At 42.3% G+C, this 26,375-nt stretch overlaps 1 protein-coding gene across 8 annotated transcripts in view; it reads right to left on the reverse strand.

The window, feature by feature from the left end:
- LOC140186043 (DENN domain-containing protein 1A-like) overlaps positions 1–26,375 on the reverse strand; it is a 630,918-nt gene that overhangs the window by 209,270 nt on the left and 395,273 nt on the right. The window lies entirely within an intron of this gene.

The following is a 26,375-nucleotide window of genomic DNA, read 5'->3' on the forward strand; positions in this document are numbered from 1 at the left end:
AATGATTTCACTATATCAACAAGTTAGGGATTTTGAAGAATTTGGAGGTATCAACAATCATCTTGAATGTTACAATGAAAATGAAGATTTGGAGAATGCAATCATTGACAGCTTTGTATTGTTAGGGGTTTCTTCTTTTATGTTATTGCTAAGGCTAATAAAATGGCTTCTTTGTTATGTTAAAAATAAAGTGGCTTCTCTGTGATGTTAACTGCTGAGACAGTGGTTCTCTCTCTTGTTTAGGTTATATTACTGATAATGAGAGTTGTATTCATTTGCTAACCAATTGGGATAGATGTTATTCTTTCTTGTGTGTCAGTAAGCTATTGTTTTCGTGGGCTTTGGAGCAGAAGGCGCGATGGGGACAGAGAGAGGAGACGCGATGCTGTAAGCTGGGCGACGGAACGGACCCCGAGCGGGAGTCCGAGGCCCAGGGATTTCGGGAGGAGAACCGAAGAGGAAGGACATGCTGGACGCGCTCTGGATGACCACCGTGGTTGGTGTCAGGTGGCGGGTCGAGGGGATCGGAGGAGATCGCATGGTGGAAAGAAGACCCCATTCATCGAGCTCCAATGGTTGTGCATGAAGTGGTTGAACTCTGATAAGTTTGGCGCCTTTTACTTTCCTTTTATATTGTATCTCTATTAATTACATAGTTCCAGTAAGATCTATAAATTGTATTCTGTAAATCCCATATGGTATACTGTCTGTTATCTGGCGTGGTGGGGTAAATCACACAGCATCGAGTACTGAGTTTGGAGGGGCCGAAGGCTGCTCCCCCTAGGTGGAAGCAAGCCGAGCAAGCCTGAGGCTTACCAGGGGGCTACAGTATGAAGGCAGTCCATTATCTGCACTAGGTGTATGCACTGATTTTTTTTTTCCCAGTTACAGTCAAAAGAGCATGATGCAGATGAATTCCTCTGCCCATAAGTGTTAGGAACTAATACAGTGTTTTCTAGCACTGCAGTAATATTGGCAGTGTTTTAATTTGTTATGTAATTAATATAAACAAATTAATTTAATTTGCTACTCAGTTTGTCTTTTTTATACATTTTTTAATATTTCCATGAAACTCTGGCTAATTGAGCCAGCCACTTAATTAGTCCAAAACGTACTGGTCCCAATGTGTCCCAATTAACTGGAATCCATTGTGTAATATACAGTGGTATGCAAAAGTTTGGGCACCCCTGGTCAAAATTTCTGTTACTGTGAATAGTTAAGTGAGTAGAAGATGAACTGATCTCCAAAAGTCATAAAGTTAAAGATGAAACATTCTTTTCAACATTTTGAGCAAGATTAGTGTATTATTTTTGTTTTGTACAATTTTAGAGTGAAAAAAACAAAGGCATGTTCGGGCTATGGCTTGGTCACAAAGGCCAGGTGATGCAAATTTCAAAGCTTTATAAATACCCTAACTCTTCAAACCTTGTCCCAACAATCAGCAGCCATGGGCTCCTCTAAGCAGCTGCCTAGCACTCAAAATTAAAATAAATGATGCCCACAAAGCAGGAGAAGGCTATAAGAAGACAGCAAAGCGTTTTCAGGTAGCTGTTTCCTCAGTTCATAATGTAATTAAGAAATGGCAGTTAACAGGAACGGTGGAGGTCAAGCTGAGGTCTGGAAGACCAAGAAAACTTTCTGAGAGAACTGCTCGTAGGATTGCTAGAAAGGCAAATCAAAACCCCTGTTTGACTGCAAAAGACCTTCAGGAAGATTTAGCAGACTCTGGAGTGGTGGTGCACTGTTCTACTGTACAATGACACCTGCACAAATATGACCTTCATGGAAGAGTCATCAGAAGAAAACCTTTCCTGCGTCCTCACCACAAAATTCAGCGTCAGAAGTTTGCAAAGGAACACCTAAACAGGCCTGATGCATTTTGGAAACAAGTCCTGTGGACTGGTGAAGTTAAAATAGAACTTTTTGGCCGCAATGAGCAAAGGTAGGTTTGGAGAAAAAAATGGTGCAGGATTTCATGAAAAGAACACCTCTCCAACTGTTAAGCTCGGGGGTGGATCGATCATGCTTTGAGCCATGCCAGCGGCACGGGGAACATTTCACCGGTAGAGGGAAGAATGAATTCAATTAAATACCAGCAAATTCTGGAAGGAAACATCACACTGTCTGTAAAAAAGCTGAAGATGAAAAGAGGATGGCCTCTACAACAGGATAATGATCCTAAACACACCCCAAAATCCACAATGGACTACCTCAAGAGGCGCAAGCTGAAGGTTTTGCCATGGCCCTCACAGTCCCCTGGCCTAAACATCATCGAAAATCTGAGGATAGACCTCAAAAGAGCAGTGCATGCAAGACAGCCCAAGAATCTCACAGAACCAGAAGCCTTTTGCAAGGGAGAATGGGCGAAAATCCCCCCAACAAGAACCGAAAGACTCTTAGCTGGCTCTAGAAAGCGTTTACATTCTGTGATACTTGCCAAAGGGGGTGTTACTAAGTACTGACCATGCAGGGTGCCAAAACTTTTGCTTCGGGCCCTTTTCCTTTTTTGTTATTTGGAAATCGTAAAAGATGGAAACAAAAAAGTAATCTTGCTTAAAATATTAAAGAAATGTGTCATCTTTAACTTAAGCAACACACCCAAAATGCTGGTGGAACGCAGCAGGCCAGGCAACATCTATAGGAAGAAGTACAGTTGACGTTTAGGGTCGAGACCCTTTGTCAGGACTAACGGAAAAAAGAGATAGGAGTTGGCCAAAGTAAATTGGAAGGAGGTACTGGCAGGGATCACAGCAGAGTGGCAAAAGGTGTGAGTGTCTGAAAAAAGTGAGGAAGGTGCAGAATAGATATATTCTAAAAACAAAGAAAGACTCAAATGGCAAAATAGTACAATCGTGGCTGACAAGGGAAGTCAAAGCTAATGTAACAGCAAAAGAAAGGGCATACAACAAAGCAAAAAGTAGTGAGAAGACAGAGAATTGGGAAGCTTTTAAAACCCTACAGAGAGCAACTAAAAGAATCATTAGGAGGGAAAAGATGAAATATGAAAGCAAGCTAGCAAACAGTATCAAAGTGGATAGTAAAAGCTTTTTCAAGTATGTAAAAAATAAAGAGATGAGAGTGGGTATAGAGCTGCTAAAACATGAGGCAGGAGAAATATAATGGGGACAAGGAGATGGCAGATGAACTAAATGAGTATTTCGCATCAGTCTTCACTGTGGAAGACACTAGCAGTGTGCCAGATGTTGAAAGGTATGAGGGAAGAGAAGTGAGTGCAGTTACTATTACAAGGGAGAAGGTGATCAAAAAGCTGAAAGATCTAACGGTACATAAGTCATTCAGGCCAGATGGACTGTACCCTAGGATTCTCAAAGAGGTAGTGGTAGAGATTGTGGAAGCATTAGTAATGATCTTTCAAAAATAATTGGACTGTGGCATGGTGCCATTGGACTGGAAAGTTGCAAATGTCACTCCTCTCTTTAAGAATGGAGGAAGGCAGCAGAATGGAAATTATAGACCAGTTAGCTTGACCTCAGTGCTTGGGAAGATGTTGGAGTCAATTGTTAAGGATGAGGTTATGGAGTATTTGGTGACACAGGACAAGGTAGGACAAAGTCAACATGGTTTCCTTAAGGGAAAGTCTTGCCTGACGTACCTGTTGAAATGCTTTGAAGAGATAGTAAGACAGATAAAGGGGATGCAGCGGAAGATGTATATTTGAACTTTTAGAAGACCGTTGACAAGGTGAACACAGGTGCTTACCAAATTAAGAGCCCATGGTATTCCAGGAAAGTTACTGGCATGGTTAGAATAGGGCATTGGCTGAATGGCAGGAGGCAGTGGGAAGAAAAGGACCCTTTTCTGGTTGGCTGATAGTGACTAGTGGCGTTTCACAGAGGTCAGTGTTGGGACTGCTTCTTTAATGCTGTATATCAATGATTTAGATGATGGAATAGATGGCTTTGTTACCAAGTTTACAGATGATACGAAGATTGGTGGAGGGGCAGGTGGTGTTGAGGAAACAGGTAGGCTGCAGAAGAACTTAGATTAGGAGAATGGGCAAGAAAGTGGTGAATGAAATACAATGTTGGAAAATACATGGTCATACACTTTAGTTTTAGAAATAAATGTGCACAGACTATTTTCTAAACAGGGAGAAAATCCAAAGATCTGAGATGCAAAGTGACTTGAGAGTCCTTGTCCCAATACCCTAAAGGTTAATTTGCACGGTGAGTCAGTGGTGAGGAAGGCAAATGTAATGTTAGCATTTATTTCGAGAGGTCTAGAATACAAGAGCAGGGATGTGATGCTGAGGCTTTATAAGGCACTGATGAGGCCTCACCTTGAGTATTGTGAACAGCTTTGAGATCCTCATCTAAGAAAAGATGTGCTGGCATTGGAGAGGGTTCAGAGGAGGTTCACAAGGACGATTCCAGGAATTAAAGGGTTATCACACGAAGAACGTTTGATAGCCCTGGGTCTGTACTTGCTGGAATTTAGAAGGTTGAGGGTGGATCTCATTGAAACCTTTCAAATATTGGAAAGCCGAGACAAAATAGATGTTCAAAGGATGTTTCCCATAATGGGAGAGTCTAGGACAAGAGAACACAAACCTCAGGATAGAGGGGTGCACATTGAAAACAGAGATGTGGAAGCATTTCTTTAGCCAGGGGGTGGTGAATTTGTTACCACAGGCAGCTGTGGGGCCCACGTCTTTGGGTGTATTTAAGGCAGAGCTTGATAGGTTCGTGATTGGACATGGCATCAAAGGTTACAGGGAGAAGGCTGGAGAGTGAGGCTGAGGAGGAGAAAAAAGGATCACCATGATTGAATGGCAGAGCAGACTTCATGGGTCTAATGGCCTAATTTTGCTCCTATGTCTTATGGTCTAACAAAACCACGTTCTGAAATAAAACATTTCTTGAAGCTTGTGTTTATTGGAAAAACATGTCTGTCTACAACACAACTAAACTTTTAAACTGCAACCTTTAGGAAGCATCAATCTATGTGTAACAACCTATCTCACATAATTCTATTTATATTTATTGTGTGTTTTTATTCTCATTGTGTTCTTTATCTTATTGTGGATTTTTGTGTTGCGTCACATCCAGAGTAACAATTATTTTATTAATTGCGTGCTGGAAATGGCATTAAGCAATCTTGAATTGAATTGAATTCTTAAATAGGGAGCTGTACCACCTGTACATTCAATTATTCATCACTTCACAGGGCCTGGCCCTCGTTATTTAGACCGGGGGCATTTAATTATCCCTAAGGCACAATGAGGCACTTCAAGTGAGCATATTCCGAATAGCCTGATTACCATTTGGACAAAGGAGGTATTCATTGAAAGTATTGAATGGCAGCCTCTTTGGAAACAGCTTCATAGTATATACCTACACTCAGTGGCCACTTTATTAAGTACCTCCTGTACCTAGTGAAGAGGCCACTGAGTGTATGCTCATGGTCTTCTGCTTCTGTAGCCCATCCACTTCAAGGTTCATCATGTGGTACATTCAGAGATGCTCTTCTGCGCACTGCTGGTGTAATGCATGGTCATTTGAGTTACTGTCAAACTCCTGCCAACTTGAACCAGTGGGTGGCACCTCCTCTTACTTACCCAATGAACAGGACCCCACTAAGGAACACCAGACCCTTGTCTCCTGCATCATCACGGACCTTATCAACTCTGGGGATCTCCCATCCTCTGCCACCAACCTCATAGTTCCCTTACTCCCCTCCTCCTGTTTCTACCTCCTACCCAAGATCCATAAACCTGATTGTCCAGGTAGGCCCATTGTTTCTGCCTGTTCCTGCCTCACTGAACTTGTGCCTGCATACCTCGATTCTGTTTTATTCCCCCCCGCCCCAGTCTAGTCCATTCCTCCCTACATCAGTGAACTTCTAACAATTCTGATCTTTTCAATTACTCTTTTCCCTGGCCCCGATTGTCTCACTGTACAAGAGAGACGGGTTACACTTAAACTACAGGGGGACCAATATCCTTTCAGGGAGGTTTGTTAGTGCTACTGGGGAGGCTTTAAACTAGATTTGCAGGGGGATGGGAACCAGAGTGCCAGAGCTGACAGTGTGGCTGGGGTGAAAATAAATGACATTAAAAGTTCAAGCAAGTCCGCTAATAGAAAGGTTGTGAGTGGTGGTAAGAATCTTCTGAGGTGTATATATTTCAATGCTAGGAGTATTGCGGGGAAGGCGGATGAGTTGAGGGCGTGGATTGACACGTGGAATTATGACATTATAGCAATTAGTGAAACTTGGCTACAGGAGGGGCAGGATTGGCAGCTTAATATTCCAGGGTTCCGATGTTTCAGATGTGATCGAGGCAGAGGAATGAAAGGTGAGGGAGTAGCATTGCTTGTTAGGGAAAATATTACAGCAGTGCTCAGGCAGGACAGATTAGAGACTTGTCTACTGAGTCCTTATGGGTGGAGCTGAGAAACAGGAAAGGTATGGCCACATTAGTGGGATTGTATTACAGACCACCCAATAGTCAACGAGAATTGGAAGAGCAAATCTGCAGAGAGATAGCAGGCAACTGCCGGTAGCATAAAGTTGTGGTGGTAGGGGATTTTAATTTTCCATACATTGATTGGGACTCCCATACTGTTAGGGGTCTAGATGGTTTAGAGTTTGTAAAATGTGTTCAGGAAAGTTTTCTAAATTAATATATAGAGGGACCAACTAGAGGGGATGCAATATTGGATCTCCTGTTAGGAAACGAGTTAGGACAAGAGACAGAAGTCTGTGTAGGGGAGGACTTTGGTTCCAGTGATCATAACACCATTAGTTTCAGCTTGATCATGGACAAGGATAGATCTGGTCCTAGGGTTGAGGTTCTTAAATGGAAGAAGGCCAAATTTGAAGAAATGAGAAAGGATCTAAAAATCATGGATTGGGATAGGTTGTTCTCTGGCAAGGATGTGATCGGTAGGTGGGAAGCCTTCAAAGGAAAAATTCTGAGAGTGCAGAATTTGTATGCTCCTGTCAAGATTAAAGGCAAAGTGAATAGGAATAAGGAACACACATCAAAGTTGCTGGTGAACACAGCAGGCCAGGCAGCATCTCTAGGAAGAGGTACAGTCGACGTTTCAGGCTGAGACCCTTCGTCAGGACTAACTGAAGGAAGAGTTAGTAAGAGATTTGAAAGTGGGAGGGGGAGGAGGAGATCCAAAATGATAGGAGAAGACAGGAGGGGGAGGGATGGAGTCAAGAGCTGGACAGGTGATTGGCAAAGGGGATATGAGAGGATCATGGGACAGGAGGTCCGGGGAGAAAGACAAGGGGGGGGGGACCCAGAGGATGGACAAGGGGTATAGTCAGAGGGACAGAGGGAGAAAAAGGAGAGTGAGAGAAAGAATTTGTGTATAAAAATAAATAACGGATGGGGTATGAGGGGCAGGTGGGGCATTAGCGGAAGTTAGAGAAGTCAATGTTCATGCCATCAGGTTGGAGGCTACCCAGACGGAATATAAGGTGTTGTTCCTCCAACCTGAGTGTGGCTTCATCTTTACAGTAGAGGAGGCCGTGGATAGACATGTCAGAATGGGAATGGGATGTGGAATTAAAATGTGTGGCCACTGGGAGATCCTGCTTTCTCTGGCGGACAGAGCGTAGGTGTTCAGCAAAGCAGTCTCCCAGTCTGCGTCGGGTCTCGCCAATATATAGAAGGCCACATCGGGAGCACCGGACGTAGTGTATCACCCCAACCGACTCACAGGTGAAGTGTCGCCTCACCTGAAAGGACTGTCTGGGGTCCTGAAAGGTGGTAAGGGAGGAAGTGTAAGGGCATGTGTAGCACTTGTTCCGCTTACAAGGATAAGTGCCAGGAGGGAGATCAGTGGGGAGGGATGGGGGGGATGAATGGACAAGGGAGTCACTTAGGGAACGATCCCTGCGGAAAGCAGAGGGTGGAGGGAGGGAAAGATGTGCTTAGTGGTGGGATCCCGTTGGAGGTGGCGGAAGTTACGGAGAATAATATGTTGGACCCGGAGGCTGGTGGAGTGGTAGGTGAGGACCAGGGGAACCCTGTTCCTAGTGGGGTGGTGGGAGGATGGAGTGAGAGCAGATGTACGTGAAATGGGGGAGATGCGTTTGAGAGCAGAGTTGATAGTGGAGGAAGGGAAGCCCCTTTCTTTAAAAAAGGAGGACATCTCCCTCGTCCTGGAATGAAAAGCCTCATCCTGAGAGCAGACGCGGCAGAGACGGAGGAACCTTGGTTCTCAAGGGATATTGCAACTCTGATAAAGAAGAAGAGGGAGTTGTATGACATGTATAGGAAGCAGGGAGTAAATAAGGTGCTTGAGGAGTATAAGAAGTGCAAGAAAATACTTAAGAAAGAAATCAGGAGGGCTAAAAGAAGACATGAGGTTGCCTTGGCAGTCAAAGTGAAGGATAATCCAAAGAGCTTTTACAGGTATACTAAGAGCAAAAGGATTGTAAGGGATAAAATTGGTCCTCTTGAAGATCAGAGTGGTCGGCTATGTGCGGAACCAAAGGAAATGGGGGAGATCTTAAATAGGATTTTTGCATCTGTATTTACTAAGGAAACCGGCATGAAGTCTATGGAATTAAGGGAAACAAGTAGTGAGATCATGGAAACTGTACAGATCGAAAAGGAGGAGGTCCTTGCTGTCTTGAGGAAAATTAAAGTGGATAAATCCCCGGGACCTGACAGAGTGTTCCCTCGGACCTTGAAGGAGACTAGTGTTGAAATTGCAGGGGCTCTGGCAGAAATATTTAAAATGTCGCTGTCTACAGGTGAGGTGCCGGAGGATTGGAGAGTGGCTCATGTTGTTCCGTTGTTTAAAAAAGGATCGAAAAGTAATCCGGGAAATTATAGGCCAGTAAGTTTAATGTTGGTAGTAGGTAAGTCATTGGAGGAAGTACTAAGAGACAGAATCTGCAAGCATTTGGATAGACAGGCACTTACTAGGGAGAGTCAACATGGCTTTGTGCGTGGTAGGTCATGTTTGACCAATCTATTGGAGTTTTTCGAGGAGGTTACCAGGAAAGTGGATGAAGGGAAGGCAGTGCATATTGTCTACATGGACTTCAGTAAGGCCTTTGACAAGGTCCCGCATGGGAGGTTAGTTAGGAAAATTCAGTCGCTAGGTATACATGGAGAGGTGGTAAATTGGACTAAGCATTGGCTCAATGGAAGAAGCCAGAGAGTGGTGGTAGAGAATTGCTTCTCCGAGTGGAGGCCTGTGACTAGTGGTGTGCCACAGGGATCAGTGCTGGGTCCATTGTTATTTGTCATCTATATCAATGATCTGGATGATAATGTGGTAAATTGGATCAGCAAATTTGCTGATGATACAAAGATTGGAGGTGTAGTAGAAAGTGAGGAAGGTTTTCAGAGCCTGCAGAGGGACTTGGACCAGCTGGAAAAATGGGCTAAAAAATGGCAGATGGAGTTTAATACAGACAAGTGTGAGGTATTGCACGTTGGAAGGACAAACCAAGGTAGAACATACAGGGTTAATGGTAAGGCACTGAGGAGTGCAGTGGAACAGAGGGATCTGGGAATACAGATACAAAATTCCCTAAAAGTGGCATCACAGGTAGATAGGGTCGTAAAGAGAGCTTTTGGTACATTGGCCTTTATTAATCAAAGTATTGAGTATAAGAGCTGGAATGTTATGATGAGGTTGTATAAGGCATTGGTGAGGCCGAATCTGGAGTATTGTGTTCAGTTTTGGTCACCAAATTACAGGAAGGATATAAGTAAGGTCGAAAGAGTGCAGAGGAGGTTTACAAGGATGTTGCCGGGACTTGAGAAACTCATTTACAGAGAAAGGTTGAATAGGTTAGGACTTTATTCCCTGGAGCGTAGAAGAATGAGGGGAGATTTGATAGAGGTATATAAAATTATGATGGGTATGGATAGAGTGAATGCAAGCAGGCTTTTTCCACTGAGGCAAGGGGAGAAAAAAACCAGAGGACATGGGTTTAGGCTGAGGGGGGAAAAGTTTAAAGGGAACATTAGGGGGGGCTTCTTCACACAGAGAGTGGTGGGAGTATGGAATGAGCTGCCAGACAAGGTGGTAAATGCGGGTTCTTTTTCAACATTTAAAAATAAATTGGACAGATACATGGATGGGAGGTGTATGGAGGGATATGGTCCATGTGCAGGTCAGTGGGACTAGGCAGAAAATGGTTTGGCACAGCCAAAAAGGGCCAAAAGGCCTGTTTCTGTGCTGTAGTTTCTATGGTTTCACAATGGATGTCTAATCCCTATACCCCATCAGGAATGTCTTAAAGTTCTCCGCTTCTTTCTGGACACTTTGCTTCTCCTCTTCCTTTCCAGTCCCGAAGAAGCACCTCGGCCTGAAAAGTCAAATGCTTACTCTTAACCATAGATACTGCCCGACCTGTTGAGTTTCTCCAGTGTTTTGTGTATATTGCTTTGAACCAGTCTGCCACTCTCATTAACATGGTGTTTCCACCCACAGAAATGCTGCACATAGGATTTTTTTTTTATTTTCAAACCATTCTTTGTAAGTTCTAGAAACTGTTTTGTGCATGAAAATCCCAGGAGATCAATAGTTTCTGAGATACTCAAACCATCCCATCTGGCACCAACAATCATTCCAAGGTTAAGGTCACTTAGATCACATTTTCTCACCATTCTGATGTTTGGTCTGAACAACAACTGAACGTCTTGTTCACGTTTGCATGCTTTTATGCATTGAGTTGCTGCCACATGATTGGCTGATTAGATATTTGAATTAATGAACAGGTGTACAGGTGTACCTAGCACAGTGGTCATTGAATGTATATATTGTATGATTAATGTGGAGGTTATGATTTCCATTTCAAAGATACTCTTTCCTTTTTCCTTCTCTGTGAACAGGAGTGATCGAAACCCCTCCAGCTATCACAGTCACTGCTGGCCATTGGTAGTTCAGGAGTGGTGAGAGTCCCACCTGATGTCACACCATACTCAGACTGAGGTTAAACCAAACTTACGCAAAACAAATTAAGGGTTTGAAAGACCTAAATGTTGAGTTGCGCCCATTTAAATGCAGCTGTGCTAAACATTATTAGAGTCACAAAGTAATAAAGCACAAAGGGTTTCAGTCCAAAATGTTGACTGCTTATTCCTCTCCATAGACGATGTCTGACCAGCTGAGTTCCACCAGCACTTTGTGTCTGTTACTATGGAAACAGGCTCTAAGGCCCATAACTCTCCAAGCCCTTCCTCTCCATGATCCTACCCTAATGACTCTTCCATGCTGCAATTGTATCCTCTTTGACCACTTCCTTAGCTGCTTGTTCCAGATACTCACTACCCACTATGTAAAGAAGTTACCCCTCAGACTTCTCTGAAATCTCTCCTTTCTTACCTTGTACCTGTGCCCTCTACTTTTGAACTCCCCAATCTAGGGGCAAAAGACTATGAACACCCACCTATTAACTATCCATATCCCTCATGATTTTATAAACTACTATGAGGTCACCCCTCATTCTCCTGCACTTCAGGGAATAAACATCCAGTGTAGCCAACCACTCCCTACAACTCAGGCCCTCTAGTCCAGGAAGCACCTCGTAAATCTCTTCTGCATCCTCTGCAGTTTCACAAAGCCATTCCTATAATGGGGTGACCAAAACTGTACATTATAATCCAACAACGTCTTGTCCCAAAACGTCAGCTCTTTATTCGTCTTCATATGACCCGCTGGGCTCCTCCAGCATTTTGTGTGTGTTTAACCTGCATTTCCAGCATCTGCAGAATCTCTTGTAGATTCTCCAAATGGAATCACAGCAATTACAGCTTTGCTCTGAAATGCCCTGGGATGGAGATGGAGATGCCTACTGATCACTGGGAGTGCAGCAGCCAAATTAAATCAGGTCAAAAAGCAAAGGATTACACCTGTAAGGAACCTGAAACAAAAGCAAAATGTGCTGGCAACGCTCAGTAAGCCAATGAGCCAATAGGCTAACGAAATGAGTGGGTCTAACCTTAATTACATTTGAGATTCTGAAGAAGCAATTGAGAAACAAAACGTTAACATTCGGTGGAGTTTCCTAAAATGTGTAATGTAAACTGAGGAACAGTATCTTACCTTCCAAATGGGTATTTTAAGTTCAAGTTTATTGTCATCTGACCGTATGTATGTGTGTGTGTATATATATATATATATATATATATATATATACACACACACAACCAAATGAAATAATGGTCCTTTGGATCACAGTGCATCCACTCAACGTATATCACACACAGCACATAAAACAAAATATTATACCCTGAGTTAATAAAATATAATTTAAAATGCATGTGTTAAAGCGCAGCACAGATAAACAGTAAACACTACTGTGAGCACTCGCTGACCTAGTGACGAGACCCTGGTGGTGGCAGGGTCTGAGGGAAGAAGCTATTACCCAGTTTGGCAGTCCTAGTCCTAATTCTCCTGTATATCATTCCTGATAGTAGTGGTTCAAAGAGATTGTGGGATAGCTGGTAGGGATCCTCAAAATGCTCTGGGCCCTTTGTCCCAGTAAATGTCACAAATAAGGTGGAGACAGAGACCCCTTTGATCCTCTCAGCAGTTCTTACTACCCTCTGCAGGGTCTTGCAGTCTGATGCCTTGCAGCTTCCATACTACACAGTAATGCAGCCGGAGAGGGCACGCTCAATGGTGCTCATGCAGAAAGTAGTTAGAATGAGAGCAGGGAAGCCCTGCACACTTCATCTTCTCAGCTCCTGCGTCTCTTGACCAGTGAGGAGGAATTGTGGGTCCAGGCTAGACTGTCCATTTTGCGCACACTAAGGAACTTTATGCTCTACGTGGCAAAGCCAGTGATGCACAAGACACAGAGGTCGACCTGTGCCTTTCTGAATGATTTACATCTGTGGTACCACCTCACCCACCCATAACTCTTAATGCCAGCACTACATTTGTGTTTTTTTTAGCCCATCACCCTTATTGGGGCAAAGGCCAGCCTGCCTGAGTCCTCTGTCTTGGGCCAGTCTTGCAAATTGTTCCCAGGTGTAGCCCATCTTCTTGGTGCATACTTCCTCTCCAAAGGTGAGGTCTTTGGAGCTTGTGTTGGCATTTCTGCAGCTCTGGGTTTTTTCATGATGGGGTTGCTGTCCCCTGCCCAACCCTCCTCCTTTAGCAGCTGTACTTGGGACTGTCCATGTTGGGGTTAGCACATTTGTAGTCATATCTTTATTTCGATCGTGTATTATTGGGTTCCAAATTTTAAAGTAATTTTGTACTTTGATATCTTCACATTCAGATTCAGATTCACTTATCATGTGTACATCAAAACATACAGTGAAATGTGTTGTTTGCGTTAACAATCAACACAAGCAAGGATGTGCTGGGGAACGCCAGCAAGTGTCACCACACCTTTTGGTGCCAACATAGCATGCCCACCTTGTTCAACAGAACAACACAAGTAGCAACTACAAAACAACAACAGTATTTTGGCAACAACGGTCATTATTTTGGTCATCCTTTCTGAGACCCATTTTTGGAAATTCCAGATTATTGGTTGAATTGCCATCTATTCTCTCCATTCTACCTCTCTTTGCAACTTAAGATATGCTTGTCTTCTCCCTTTTGCAGTTCTAATGAAGGGTCCATGACCTGGAACATCAACTCTCTTGCACTCCCCACATGCCCACCTGAGCCCTTCTAGTACATTTAATGTTGTTCCGAATATTAACAATCAATAAGTAATGCAATTTCCACGGATATTAAGAACTGATAAATACCTAGCAATGCTTCTGACTTCAGGTAAAGGCACTGACTTTATATTCCTTTTTATGAAGCCCTAAGGTAGACCATTGAGAACATCTTCAATAGGTGATGCCTTAAGGACACTTAATATTTCATTAATATTATATTAATATTTAATATTTCAGTAATATCTGAGTAATCTTGTAAATATATTGTTTGATTAAGCATTCATTATGGTTAAATGTAAAATATGTAAATGGCAAATGTCATAACACTATCACGTGATATGAGCGTGTCTTACTTAAAGTAAAAGACGAAGTTAGACTCGCATTTCTTGGCTCCTTGTTTTTTTTCTAATTAGTTTAATGTTTTGAAGCTACAAAATATAACAATTACTACCATGAAGGAGATGGTACAGGAGCCTGAAGACACACAGTCAATGCTTTAGCAACAGCTTCTCCACTCCACCATTGGATTTCTGAATGGACATTGAATCCATAAGCTCATTTTTGCTTTACCTTTGCACTATCTTTTTTTATATATTTCTTATTGTAACTAATAGTAATTTTGTATGTATTGCACCATTCTGCTGCCAGAAAACAACAAATGTAACAATATATGTCAGCGATAGTAATCCTGATCCTGAATCTGATACTGTTTCTGAACTTTGGCTTCCCAAACTACAATTAAATATAAATACCAGCCCAGGTCTACAAAATTGGAGGTAAACCGCTTCATTATCAACTGCATTTTGAGGAAAAACTTTCTCACACAGAGAGTTGTGGTTCTGCGGAATGCTCTGCCTCAGAAGGCAGTGGAGGCCAATTCTCTGGATTCTTTCAACAAAGAGTTAGATAGAGCTCTTAAGGATAGCGGAGTGAAGGGATATAGGGAGAAGGCAGGAAAAGGGTACTGATTGTGGATGATCAGCCATGATCACAGTGAATGGCGGTGCTGGCTCTGAGGGCTGAATGGCCTATCCCTGCACCTATTGTCTATTGCATCAACTTCTCATCAAGATCTGGATAAATGAAGATGTACCAGCAGACTTTAGAGACTCAGCAATCATTACCATCTACAAAAGGAAAGGCGATCGATCCAAATGTGGAAACTATCATGGAATTTCCCTGTTAGCAACAGCAGGAAAGATCCTCACCCGCATCATGACAACCAGCTCAAGCCTTTAGCTGAGGAGATCCTTCTGGAGACACAAGCCGGTTTTAGACCATCACATGGAGCAATCGACATGATCTTCACAATGCGACAACTACAAGAAAAATGTTGTGAAGAACTTCAACCTTTGTACATGGCATTCACCGACCTCACCAAAGCCTTTGACTTGGTATCGAGGGAACTCCTATGGGATGTCCTATCCACCTATGGATGCCCTGAGAAGTACATTCGAATCCTGAGACTCCTCCATGATGGCATGCTTGCCACAGTTATGGTTAGCAACAGTAACTGTGAGCCTTTTCAAGTGAGATCAGGAGTAAAACAGGGATGCGTGATTGCCCCAACTTTGTTCACCATCTTCATTTTGACAATCATCCACATTTTCAAGGGCGACTTACCCTCAGGAATTGAAATTGTCTACAGAACAGATGGCAGACTTTTCAATCTTGCCCGTCTCAAGTCCAAAACGAAAACATCCACGAGTTCCCTCATCGAGTTCCAATACGCAGATGACAACAGTGTTGCAGCTCTTTCAGAAAATCACCTACAACAGATTCTGATGCCTTCAACCGTGCATACACGGAAGGACTTACCATTAATTCCAAGAAGACTCAGATCATCTATCAACCGTCACCAACTGAGATAAATCAGATAGAACCATCAATTCAACCTGGCGAAACAACCCTGGAAAACGTGGACCACTTTCCGTACCTTGGAAGTCACCTCTCCTCCAATGTCGACCTTAATGACAAGATCCAACATCGTCTTAAATGCACTGGAACAGCTTTTCGACATCTCCGAACAAGAGTCTTTCATGATCTTGACATCCGAACAAACACCAAAATGTTAGTGTACAAAGCAGTGGTAATCCCAACACTCCTGTATGCATCAGAAACCTGGACAACATATCGACGACATCTGAAGGCACTTGAAAAGTTCCATCAACGCTGTCTTCGAAACATCTTAAATATCATTTGGGAAGATAGAAGAACCAACGTCAGTGTGCTAAATGAAGCAAAGACAACAAGCATTGAAGCCTATGTCATCAAGATCCAACTAAGATGGAGAGGTCATGTTGTTCGGATGAAAAACAAACGTCTGCCGAAACAAATCTTCTACTCCCAGCTTAAAGAAGGCAAACGTAAAAGAGGCAGACAACAGAAGAGATTCAAAGACGTCTTAAAAGCCAACATGAAGAAATGTAACATCGACATCAACAATTGGGAAACCAATGCCAAGGACAGGAAACACTGGCAAGCCATCATCCAAGAAGGAACAGCAACTTTCGAAGCCAACAGATGTGCAGAATTAGAAGAAAAGAGAAGAAAATGGAAAGAGAGGCAGCAACAATCAAAGCCCGATCTGCCATCTAGAACTACCTGTCCTGAACACAGAGGAACTTTCAAAGCCAGGATTGGACTCATAAGCCACTTGAGAGCCCATAAGTAGATCCAACAGAATGAAGACCATCATCCTCGACCTCGAGAGATAGTCACGATGACTGTTTTTGAATTTTGGCGTCCCAAACTGCAATTCCTCTGTTAGTTTTATGATTTAAGGAATCCAAATATCATTTGAAAATATGCAAATCCTCTTTTGGCTTTTTTAGTCTTGTGCTGGTTATTTTTGGTCTGAAAGTTCATGCAATAAACCAAGCCACAAGCTGAATGTACATTTGGGATATTGTTTCAAAGTAATTTCCATACTTTGGTACAGTAGGCTTTACATCAAACAGTATAGATCTTCAAACTAGAAATAAAACTTTATAGCACATGTAATACACACATACACATTCAGTGTCCATATTATTACTTACACCTGTTCATTACTGCAAATATTTAATCAGCCAATCATATCGTAGCAACTCAATGCATAGAAGCATGTAGACATGGTCATGAAGTTCTGTTGTTGTTCAGACCAAACATCAGTATGGGGAATAAATGTGATCTAAGTGACTTTGACTGTGGAATGATTGTTGTCTTCAGACGGGGTGGTTTAAGTATCTCAGAAACTGATGATCTCCTGGGATTTTCACACACAGCAGTCTTTAGAGCAGGAGTTTCCAACCTATTTTATGCCATGGATCCTTACCATTAACCAAGGGGCCCTGGTTGGGAGCCCCTGCTCTAGAGTTTACAAAGAATGGTGCAAAAAACCTAAAATAAAACATCCAGCGAGTGGCAGTTCCGGGGGCAAAAATGCCTTGTTAATGAGAGAGGTCAGAGGAGAAGGGACAGACTAGTTCAAGCTGACAGAAAGGCGAAAGTAATTCAAATGATCACGTGTTACAACAGTGGTGTGTAGAAGAACATCTCTGAGTGCATAAGACTTCAAACCTTGAAGGGGATGGGCTACAGTAGCAGAAGACTATGAACGTACTGTGGCAGTTTAACAGGTACAGGAGGTACTCCTATAAAGTGACTACTGAGGGTAATATTCAAATTATAAGAAATAAGGAATTCCTAGCAAAGAAGAAAGAGGAAATAGCTTTAAAGCCCAGAATTCTAGTTTTGGTTAGGATGTATTCATCCAAAGTCAATGCTAACTGAAGTTATGCACTAGGACATTGTTATTCATTAATAATATGCGAGTGTGACATTAGAATACTTTGCATATTACTTACCAATCATTACTAGATTTTGGTACAAAATATTGATTAATGTTGCATTTTTCATATTGAAATCGCAATTGTGCTAATTCTTTCTGGGTGTAATAAGTGGTGTAAACAAAAGAAGCTATTGGAAATGTCCTAGGCCTAATCATCAGTAATGTTTATATGCTGAGGTACATCTGTCTAATGCAGAAATGGAAGTATAAACTGACCTTAGTGTGATATACAAGGATGCTTTATTTGGCATCTGTGCAGGATATGAGTGTGGCATCCAACTTCCTTTATTCAACTTTAATAAGTCCCAAGGGGTAACTGTTTCAAAGAAACTATTAATTGCTTAATAATGGACCAAAGCAAACAACTCAAGGGCACAAGCTCTGAAAGCTATTTTTCAAAAGATACACTAGTGTGGTAATATAATATTCCCTTTGCCTCAGTTCTCTAGAGTGACGTCCACAAAAAACATGCTTATACAAAGTTCTGCTGACAAGCCATAGCATCTGACAAAAGTGGTTTCTGATAACTTAGCTAAGGAACTATTTTACATGGAGAAGTCAGATCATACTTTATTCCCTCCACCCCCCAAACACTCACCTTTCCCCTCACCTGGTTTCACCTATCATTTGCCAGCTTGTACTCCTTCCACTTCCCCCCACCTTTTTTTTCTGGCTTCTTCCCCCCTTCCCCCCTTCCTCTCCGGTCCTGATGAAGGGCCTCTGCCCAAAATGTTAACAGTTTATTCCCCTCCTTATGAGAAGGGGTAATATACTTTGAAAACACAGTTGAGATGAAGGTTGAAGGTGGCTGGGTTAAACAGAGAAAATGTAATTGGCAATTGGTTGTATTGAATGTAATTTGTTGGTGTTGAAATAAAAAATTAATTTAAAAAAAGAAGAAAACACAGCTGTACAACAGCAAGATTGAACATCACAGCAACTTCATGTCAACTCTACTGTTATCATAGTGCAATCTCAAAAGGGAGCATTTCAACTCAACCACAATTCAAATTACTTTTACTTAAGGTCAAGAAGCCCAACATGCAGTTAAAGTGGGGATGATCACGTTTTTGGTCTTAGAGGACTATTTTCATGTTATAACTGAAAAATATGAACAGAAATTGTTGCTCATGTTTCGACCAACATACCAACACATGACAGGAATGTCAAGTACCATGCAAAAACTGTAAAACTGTAAAAGGACATTATCAAAAAACACACCTAAAGACAGAAAGCCTCAATGGTACAAAAGTTCAAAGTACATTAATTATCGAAGTATACAAAGCAACACACACAAAATGCTGGAGGAACTCAGCAGGTCAGGCAGCATTGATGAAAATGAATAAATAGTCGAGTTTCTAGCCAAGACCCTTCTTCAGGATTGGAAAGGGGGAAGACAGCAGAATAAAGAGGTGGGGGAAGGTAAGGAGGATAGCTTTAAGATGATAGGTGAAGCCAGGTGGGTGGGAAAGATAAAGGGCTGGAGAGGAAGGAATCTGATAGGACAGGAGAGTGGAACAATGGAGAAATGGAAGGAGGAAACCCAGGGGGAGGTGATAGGCAGGTGAGAAGAGGTAAGAGACCAGAGTGGGGAATAGAAGAAGATGGGAGGGAGATGAGGAGGGAAAATTTTTTGTACCGGGAGATGAAATTAATATTCATGCCATCAGGTTGGAGGGTACCCAGAAAGAATATAAGGTGTTGCTCCTCTACCCTGGAGATGAACTCATCTTGGCATAAGAACAGGCCAAGGGCCAACACATTACAATGAGAATGGAAATTGGAATTAAAATGTTTGGCCATATATAACCCAGGGATTCATCTTCTTGCAGGCTCAAAGAAGCACAGAAACACAATAGAATCCGTGGAAGAAAACCCTACAGCAAAGACAAATGTCCAATGTGCAAAAATAAAAGACAAATCAAGTAAACAATAAAGAAGTAAACAAATAACACAGAACATGAACTGCAGAGTCCCCGACAGTGAGTTCACAGGTGAAAGAGTCAGTTCAGAGCCGAGGTGAGAATTGTGCACATCCCCATCCCCTCATGGTAGTAGTGAGAAGAGAGGGAAGCAGGTCAAATGTAGGCAGACAGGGATGTGGTGAAAGCTGTTCTGGTTTTAGTCAAGGACTTTACCTACCTTGGCGCTGCCTAGGGGCCCAAGGCACGCATTTTCCCTTGAGTAAGACAGTTTCATTATTATTGATAAGTCCTATACCAATCAGTAGCTGCCATGTCCTCTCAGTAGCAGAATCTCTTAATGATTTGCCCAAATTCCACTTTGAGTTGGTTGCCTAACCCACATCATTTTCAGCCTTCTAAATCTATCCCTGCCTCCCCACAACCATCTGGTTGACCATCCATATCTCCTCCTCACCCTCAAGAACACATGGCCCAAACCTCCCTCCTCACCAACACCTTCTCCAGCTGATCTCTCTCTCTCCATCAACTGCATTCTGCATTGTTGGGAAGCCTGGATGAATAGTCTATTCTAATAAAGGCCTGGGTCGCCTGCAACAAGGCATCAGAGTTTGTCCTTCGGGTGGCTTCCCTTCCATGTCATTAACCAAACTTGCCATTGATAAAATTTAGTTTGTGCCTCACTAGGTTAGACATGGCTGTTCAATTCCTGATGGTTACTCATTTTAATTCTACTTCCCATACCCATTCCGACATGTGATTCATTGCCTCCTCTACTACCACGATGCGGCCGCTCTCAGGTTGGATGAGCAACACCTCATAATCCGCCTGGGTAGCCACCAACCTGATGGCAGGATCATTGATTTCTCTAACAGCCTATATAAACTTTATCCCCCTTACCCTTCTCTCTTTTACCATTCCCCATTTGGCTTCCATTTTACCCCTTCTCTTCTCACCTGCTTATTACCTCCCTCACTTCCCTTTCTCCCATGGTCCACTCTCCACTTAGATTCGCAAACACAAGGAAATCTGCAGATGCTGGAAATTCAAGCAACACACACAAAAAAATGCTGGTGAACGCAGCAGGCCAGGCAGCATCTATAGGGAGAGGTCCAGTCGACGTTTCAAGCCGAGTGTGTGTGTGTTGCTCCTCTTAGATTCCTTCTTTTTCTGGCCTTTCACTTTTGCACCTGTCCCCTTCCACTTTCTCACTTCATACCCTCCACTCCCTGTCTCACACTCACGCACCTGGTCTCACCTAACATTTGCCAGTTTCTACTCCTTACGTTCTGGCTTCTTCCATCCTTCCTTTCCAGTCCTGATGAAAGGTCTCAGCCTGAAACAGTGACTGTTTATTCCACTCCATTGATGCTGCCTGACCTGCGGAGTTCCTCCATCACTTTGTGTGTGTTCCATTCCACCGCCCCACCTACCATTAAGATTCTTGCGAACAAAACCATATCACTCTCAGTTATAACTTTTCAATTGATTTAATCCACCATTTTTCGAAAATTAGCACTATGAATACCATTCATGGTGGTGCAGCAGTGAGTGACTGGTACAATGGCTGTTGGCTTTGCTAATGGCTTCATCTTGTCTAACCTGGAAAGGTTGCTAATGGAATACTGTCAAGTGTAGCACCACTCACACCCCTACTGATCCACAGCATGCAAAGAAGTGAGATCAGGTAATGTCCACTGAACTCATCACCAAGTCCCTTTAACCATCCTAATTTAACTCAACTAGATTACTCCGGGTCTCTGCAAGAAACACTCAGAATCTGAATCAGGTTTGATATCACTGGCATATGTCATCAAATTCGCAAACCCGAGGAAATCTGCAGATGCTGGAAATTTAAGCAACATACACAAAATGCTGGTGAACGCAGCAGGCCAGGCAGCATCTATAGGGAGAGGTACAGTCGACGTTTCGGGCCGAGACCCTTCCCGAAACGTCGACTGTACGTCTTCTCATAGATGCTGCCTGGCCTGCTGCGTTCACCAGCATTTTGTGTGTGTTGCTGTCATAAAATTGGTGGTTTTGCAGCTGTAGTACACTGCAATACATATTTTTTTAAAAACTACAAATTACAATAAGAAATATATATGAAAAACTAAATTAAGTAGTACAAAAATAGTGAGGCAGTGTACATGGGTTCATTATCCATTCAGAAATCTGCTGACGGCGGGGAGGAAGCTGTTCCTGAACAGTTAAGTGTTTGTTTTCAGGCTTCCCAAGATATCCTTGGTGAACCACAGCGACATGCTGCAGGTGGCTTACGAAACTTCTAAAAATACCTCTTTTGAATTACTCTCACTACAGTCTGCAGCATGTAGTTTCCCTTTAAGCAACATATGTTTGAACCATCTTAATGAACTAGTGATTTCACGATCTTCTGAAGGGGTCACCAGACTTAACTCTCAAACATGTAGGTACAACACTATGAATTAGATGAAAGTACATTGCTATGGCCAGAAGCGAGGTGGGACGGGAGGACTCCAAGCTAGGCTGAAACGCAGGGGGATGAATCACCCTCTACCCAGCATCTTTTTAGCAAATATACAGTCATTGGACAAAGTTCGGATCACTGAAGGATGCCCGACTGCTGTGGCAGGGCTTGAATGCTATTACCACTTACAAAGTGGAACCAAGTGACATAGGCAACAACTATATTTATTGCTTATTTATTTATTATTATTTCTTTTTTTTCTTTTATGTTTGCACAGGTTATTGCCTTTTGCACATTGCTTGTTTGTCGGTACTGTTGAGTGCAGTTTTTCATTGTGTTTCTTGGATTTAGTGTGTATGCCTGCAAAAAAGCAAATCTCAGGATTGCATATGGTGACATATATGTACTTTGATAATAAATTTACTTTGAACTTTAAGGCTTCTTACCTCCTCCGTGATGGTAGCAATGAGAAGAGGGCATGTCCTGGGTGATGGGGGTCCTTAATGATGGATGCCACCTTTTTGAGGCATCACCTTTTGAAGATATCCTCGATGCTGGGAAGTTAGTGCACATGATGGAGCTGATTGAGTTTGCAATTTTCTGCGACTTTTTCAAAAGTTGTGCAGTGGCCCCTCCATACCAGCTGGTGTTGCCACCAGTTAGAACGTCCTCCATGGTATACCTGTAGAAATTTGCGAGTCTTTGGTGACATACCAGTCACCTTAAACTCCTAATGAAATAGAGCCGCTGTCATGCCTTGTTTGTATTTGCAACAGTATGTTAGACCCAGGATAGATCTTTAGAGATATTGACACCTAGGAACTTGAAACTGCTCATCCTTTCCACTGTTGATCCCTTAATTAGGACTGGTGTGTGTTTCCCTTGACTTCCCCTTCCTGAAGTCCACAATCAATTCTTTGGTTTGACTTGACAATGAGTGCAAGGTTGTTGTTGTGACTCCTGTACACCTCCTCATCACCATCTGAAATTCTGTCATCAGCATATTTATAGATGGCATTTAAGCTGTGCCTAGCCACACAGTCGTGGGTAAAGAGAAAGTAGAGCTGTAGGCTAAAACACACATTCATGAGGTGCACCAGTGATGGTCCGTGAGGAGGAAATGTTATTTCCAACCTACACAAACTGTAGTCTTCCAGAGAGGAAATAAAAGATTCAATTGCAGAGGGCGGAACAGAGACTCAGGTTTTAGAGCTCGTTGACTAGAACTGAGGGTATGATTGTGTGGAACGCTGAGCCATAATCAATAGACATCAGCTAGAGATAAGTATTGTTACTGTCCAGGTGATCCAAGGCCAAGTGGAGCTCCAGAGGAATTGCATCTGCTGTAGACCTACTGTCTACAGGCAATTGTCTACACCTCAGCAGTGAAAGATTGAAGATTTTCATGTACACTTTTACCAGTTGGTTGTCACAGGTTTTCAATGCCCTACCAGGTATACCTTCAGGACCTGACACCTTGTAAGAGTTCACCCTTGTGAAAGATATTCGGACCTCAGCCTCTGTGATAGAGATCACAGAGTCACCAAATGCTGTGGAATTAGCACAAGTGAAACTTTATTCTCCCTTTCAAAGTGTACATAAAAGGCGTTGAGCACATCTGGGAGTGGAACATCACAGCCATTCATGATGTTAGGGAGGAAGTAAAGGCCACAACTGCCAATTCCATCTCTAACATCATTCAAAATTGTTTTTTTTTAACCCTTAAAAAAGCCTTCCATAGGTTGGTACCTGGACTTCTTGTATAGCCTGGATCACTGCTCTTGAATGCCACAGATACAGCACTCAGCCAACAACAAATCTCCTGGGCTCAACATGGCTTTTGGTTTGGGTATGTCCAGAATGGTGTAGAAGGCACACACTCATCCATACAGGTCTTCATGAAGCTGGTGACAACTGTAGTGTATTCATTCAAATTCAAAGATGAATTCTTTAATATTGTCTAGTCCACTGACTTAAAGCAGAAAACCTTTGCAACATGTCCTCATAACTGACATCTTTTATATTCACTCTGATGAATCAGCCATACATCATCTCCAAAACAAGTATATCCATCCTCTTGTGCGATGCCTGGAACAGATATCTGCTCCTACAGTTTGTATATTTGCCACATAAAACTTGGTTCCTGGACTTCTTGAGATAAGAAGACTCCTTTACATTAAGTTTTTTCTTCATATTTTCTCAGGACTGAACTAAGATGTTTTATAGGCATGTTCTGATATAGGCATTGTATTGCTGCTACAAAGTCAACAAATTTCACTGCATATGCTGGTGATATTAAACCTAATTCTGATTTTGCATAGTGAGAAGCAACTAACTCAGAGTCTGCGGAAACCAAGACTCAATGCTCAGAGTCTATCCCTGCATCTTCCAGCAGAAGTGAAGAAAACTAATAAAATTTCTCTTGTGTTTAGTCATCACTTGTAATACTCCATCAGAATCGAGTCTCTTCATTTGATTTCCTCTGAACCCATTGTCCTGCCGAAGGGTCTGAGCCCAAAACGTTGACTGTACTCTTTTGCATAGATGCTGCCCGGCCTGCTGAGTTCCTCCAGCATTTTGAGTGTGTTGTTCCTAAATACAGATATACTGTAATATTTATTTTATTTGGCATTGAGGTCAACCTTAAATTTGCTACTAAACCCGTAAAATTAAAAATGAAAGAAATTACCTAAGTTATTGAAGGGTATCTATAGGAGTGGCACGGTAGCAGAGTGGTTAGCACGATGCTTTACAGAACCGGTTCAATTCCCACTGCTGCCTGTGTGACCATGTAGGTTTCCTCTGGCTGTTCCAGTCCGAAGACGAAACTGGATGGATGGTCATTGTAAATTGTCTTGTAATTATGCTAAGGTTAAATTGGTTGGTTGCTGGGCAGTGCGGCTCGAAGGGCCAGGAGGGCCTGTTCTGTACTGTATCTCAATTTTTAAATAAATAACAGACAGATAGATGTAGTGACTGTGAGGATTTCCTCTGGGCACTCTGATTTCACCTCACATTCTGAAGACATACGGGTTGGAAGGTTAATTGGTCACACAGGTGTAACTGGGCAGCATGGGCTCATTGGGCTAGAAAGGCCTGTTACTGTGTTCCAACTCGAAATAAAATTTTTTTAAAATATGAATGTTGTCAGGATATCCTAAACATTGCTCTGATATGCAAATGCCTTGTGTCTAACAGTGTGCAGAACATGGGTCACTGAAAGGGTTAAGTTATGCCTATTGAAACAGAACAGCTCGAAGTAACTTTATTATCAAAGTACATATATGTCCCATATACGACCCTGAGATTCGTTTTCGTTTTCTTTGGGCATTCACAGTAAATTCATGAAATACAATAGAATCAATAACAAAAAATGCACACAAGTTGGACAACCAACCAGTATGCAACAGACAACAAACTGTACAAATACAAAAAGAAAACAATAGTAGTAATAATAAATAAATAAATAAATAATACATAAATATTGAGAGCATGAGGTGAAGGGTCCTTGAAAGTGAGTCTATAGGACTGTGCGAACAGTTCATTGTTGTTGTGAGTGAAGTTGAGTGAACCTAACCCTTCTGGTACAAGGGCCTGCTGGTTGCGGGGTAATAACTGTTCCTGAACCTGGTGGGTTGGGTCCTGCGGCTCCTGAAGTTCCTTCCTGATGGCAGCAGCGAGAAGAGAGCAAGGCTTACTGTTAATTACTTTCTCTGCCAAATTGTGGAGCACAATGAGTGCACAATAAAGCCTATGGGGAGAATTTTTGTGAGTAATATGTACTTTATGTCTGTAAATGTCAAATTGTTTTCAGTGCAGTAAGTCCAAAATGCTGTTAGCATTGCAGGCGTTTACTCAAAGCCCCACGATACTTCAAACAGATGGCAAACTAGGTTGCAAAATTAAGATGCTCTGTGCAGCAAAATAACTAGTTAGACTGTATATCCCACACACTGCAATGATGCTGGCAATGTCACCTTTTAACGAAACACTGAGGGAGCAGACTGTATGTCACTCTCATTTATCCGCAGTAATTTTAAAGTCTGTTCTACATCAAAAAGGACCTTTTCTTTAGCTGGACCTTTAAATAACACCCTAAATCTATCCTACCCTTTCTTGTAACATTAAATAAAATCTGAAAAGGCACCAGAGCATCGATTACAAGTGAGCGGAGAAAAAATTGAGATGATTCTCTTTCTGGCACAACTTTGTTTTGGATCAAAGTAGACTGCTCTCTCCTCCTGGACTGACACACTTTACCACCTCGGTCTTGTCCCTTTGATCTATTAATTAAGAGTACTCCAGTAGCAGGTGGCACTGATAGAGTGCAAGGCAAATTGAACACATCTCTCTCATGGCGACCAGATAACCATTTAGTTAGTAATACCAATCCATTATTCAAAAATGAAATAGAATGGAGAGAAAGAAAGCAAACCACAGGTACAAAGCGGTGAAGGAAAAGGTTACAGTACAGAAAAAGGCAATGAATCATTTTTCACAACAATGGTATAAATGGATTTTAAAAGAATGAGATCAGATTGCACAATT

Source organism: Mobula birostris, chromosome 22 (assembly GCF_030028105.1).
Source record: "Mobula birostris isolate sMobBir1 chromosome 22, sMobBir1.hap1, whole genome shotgun sequence".
NCBI lineage: Eukaryota > Metazoa > Chordata > Chondrichthyes > Myliobatiformes > Myliobatidae > Mobula > Mobula birostris.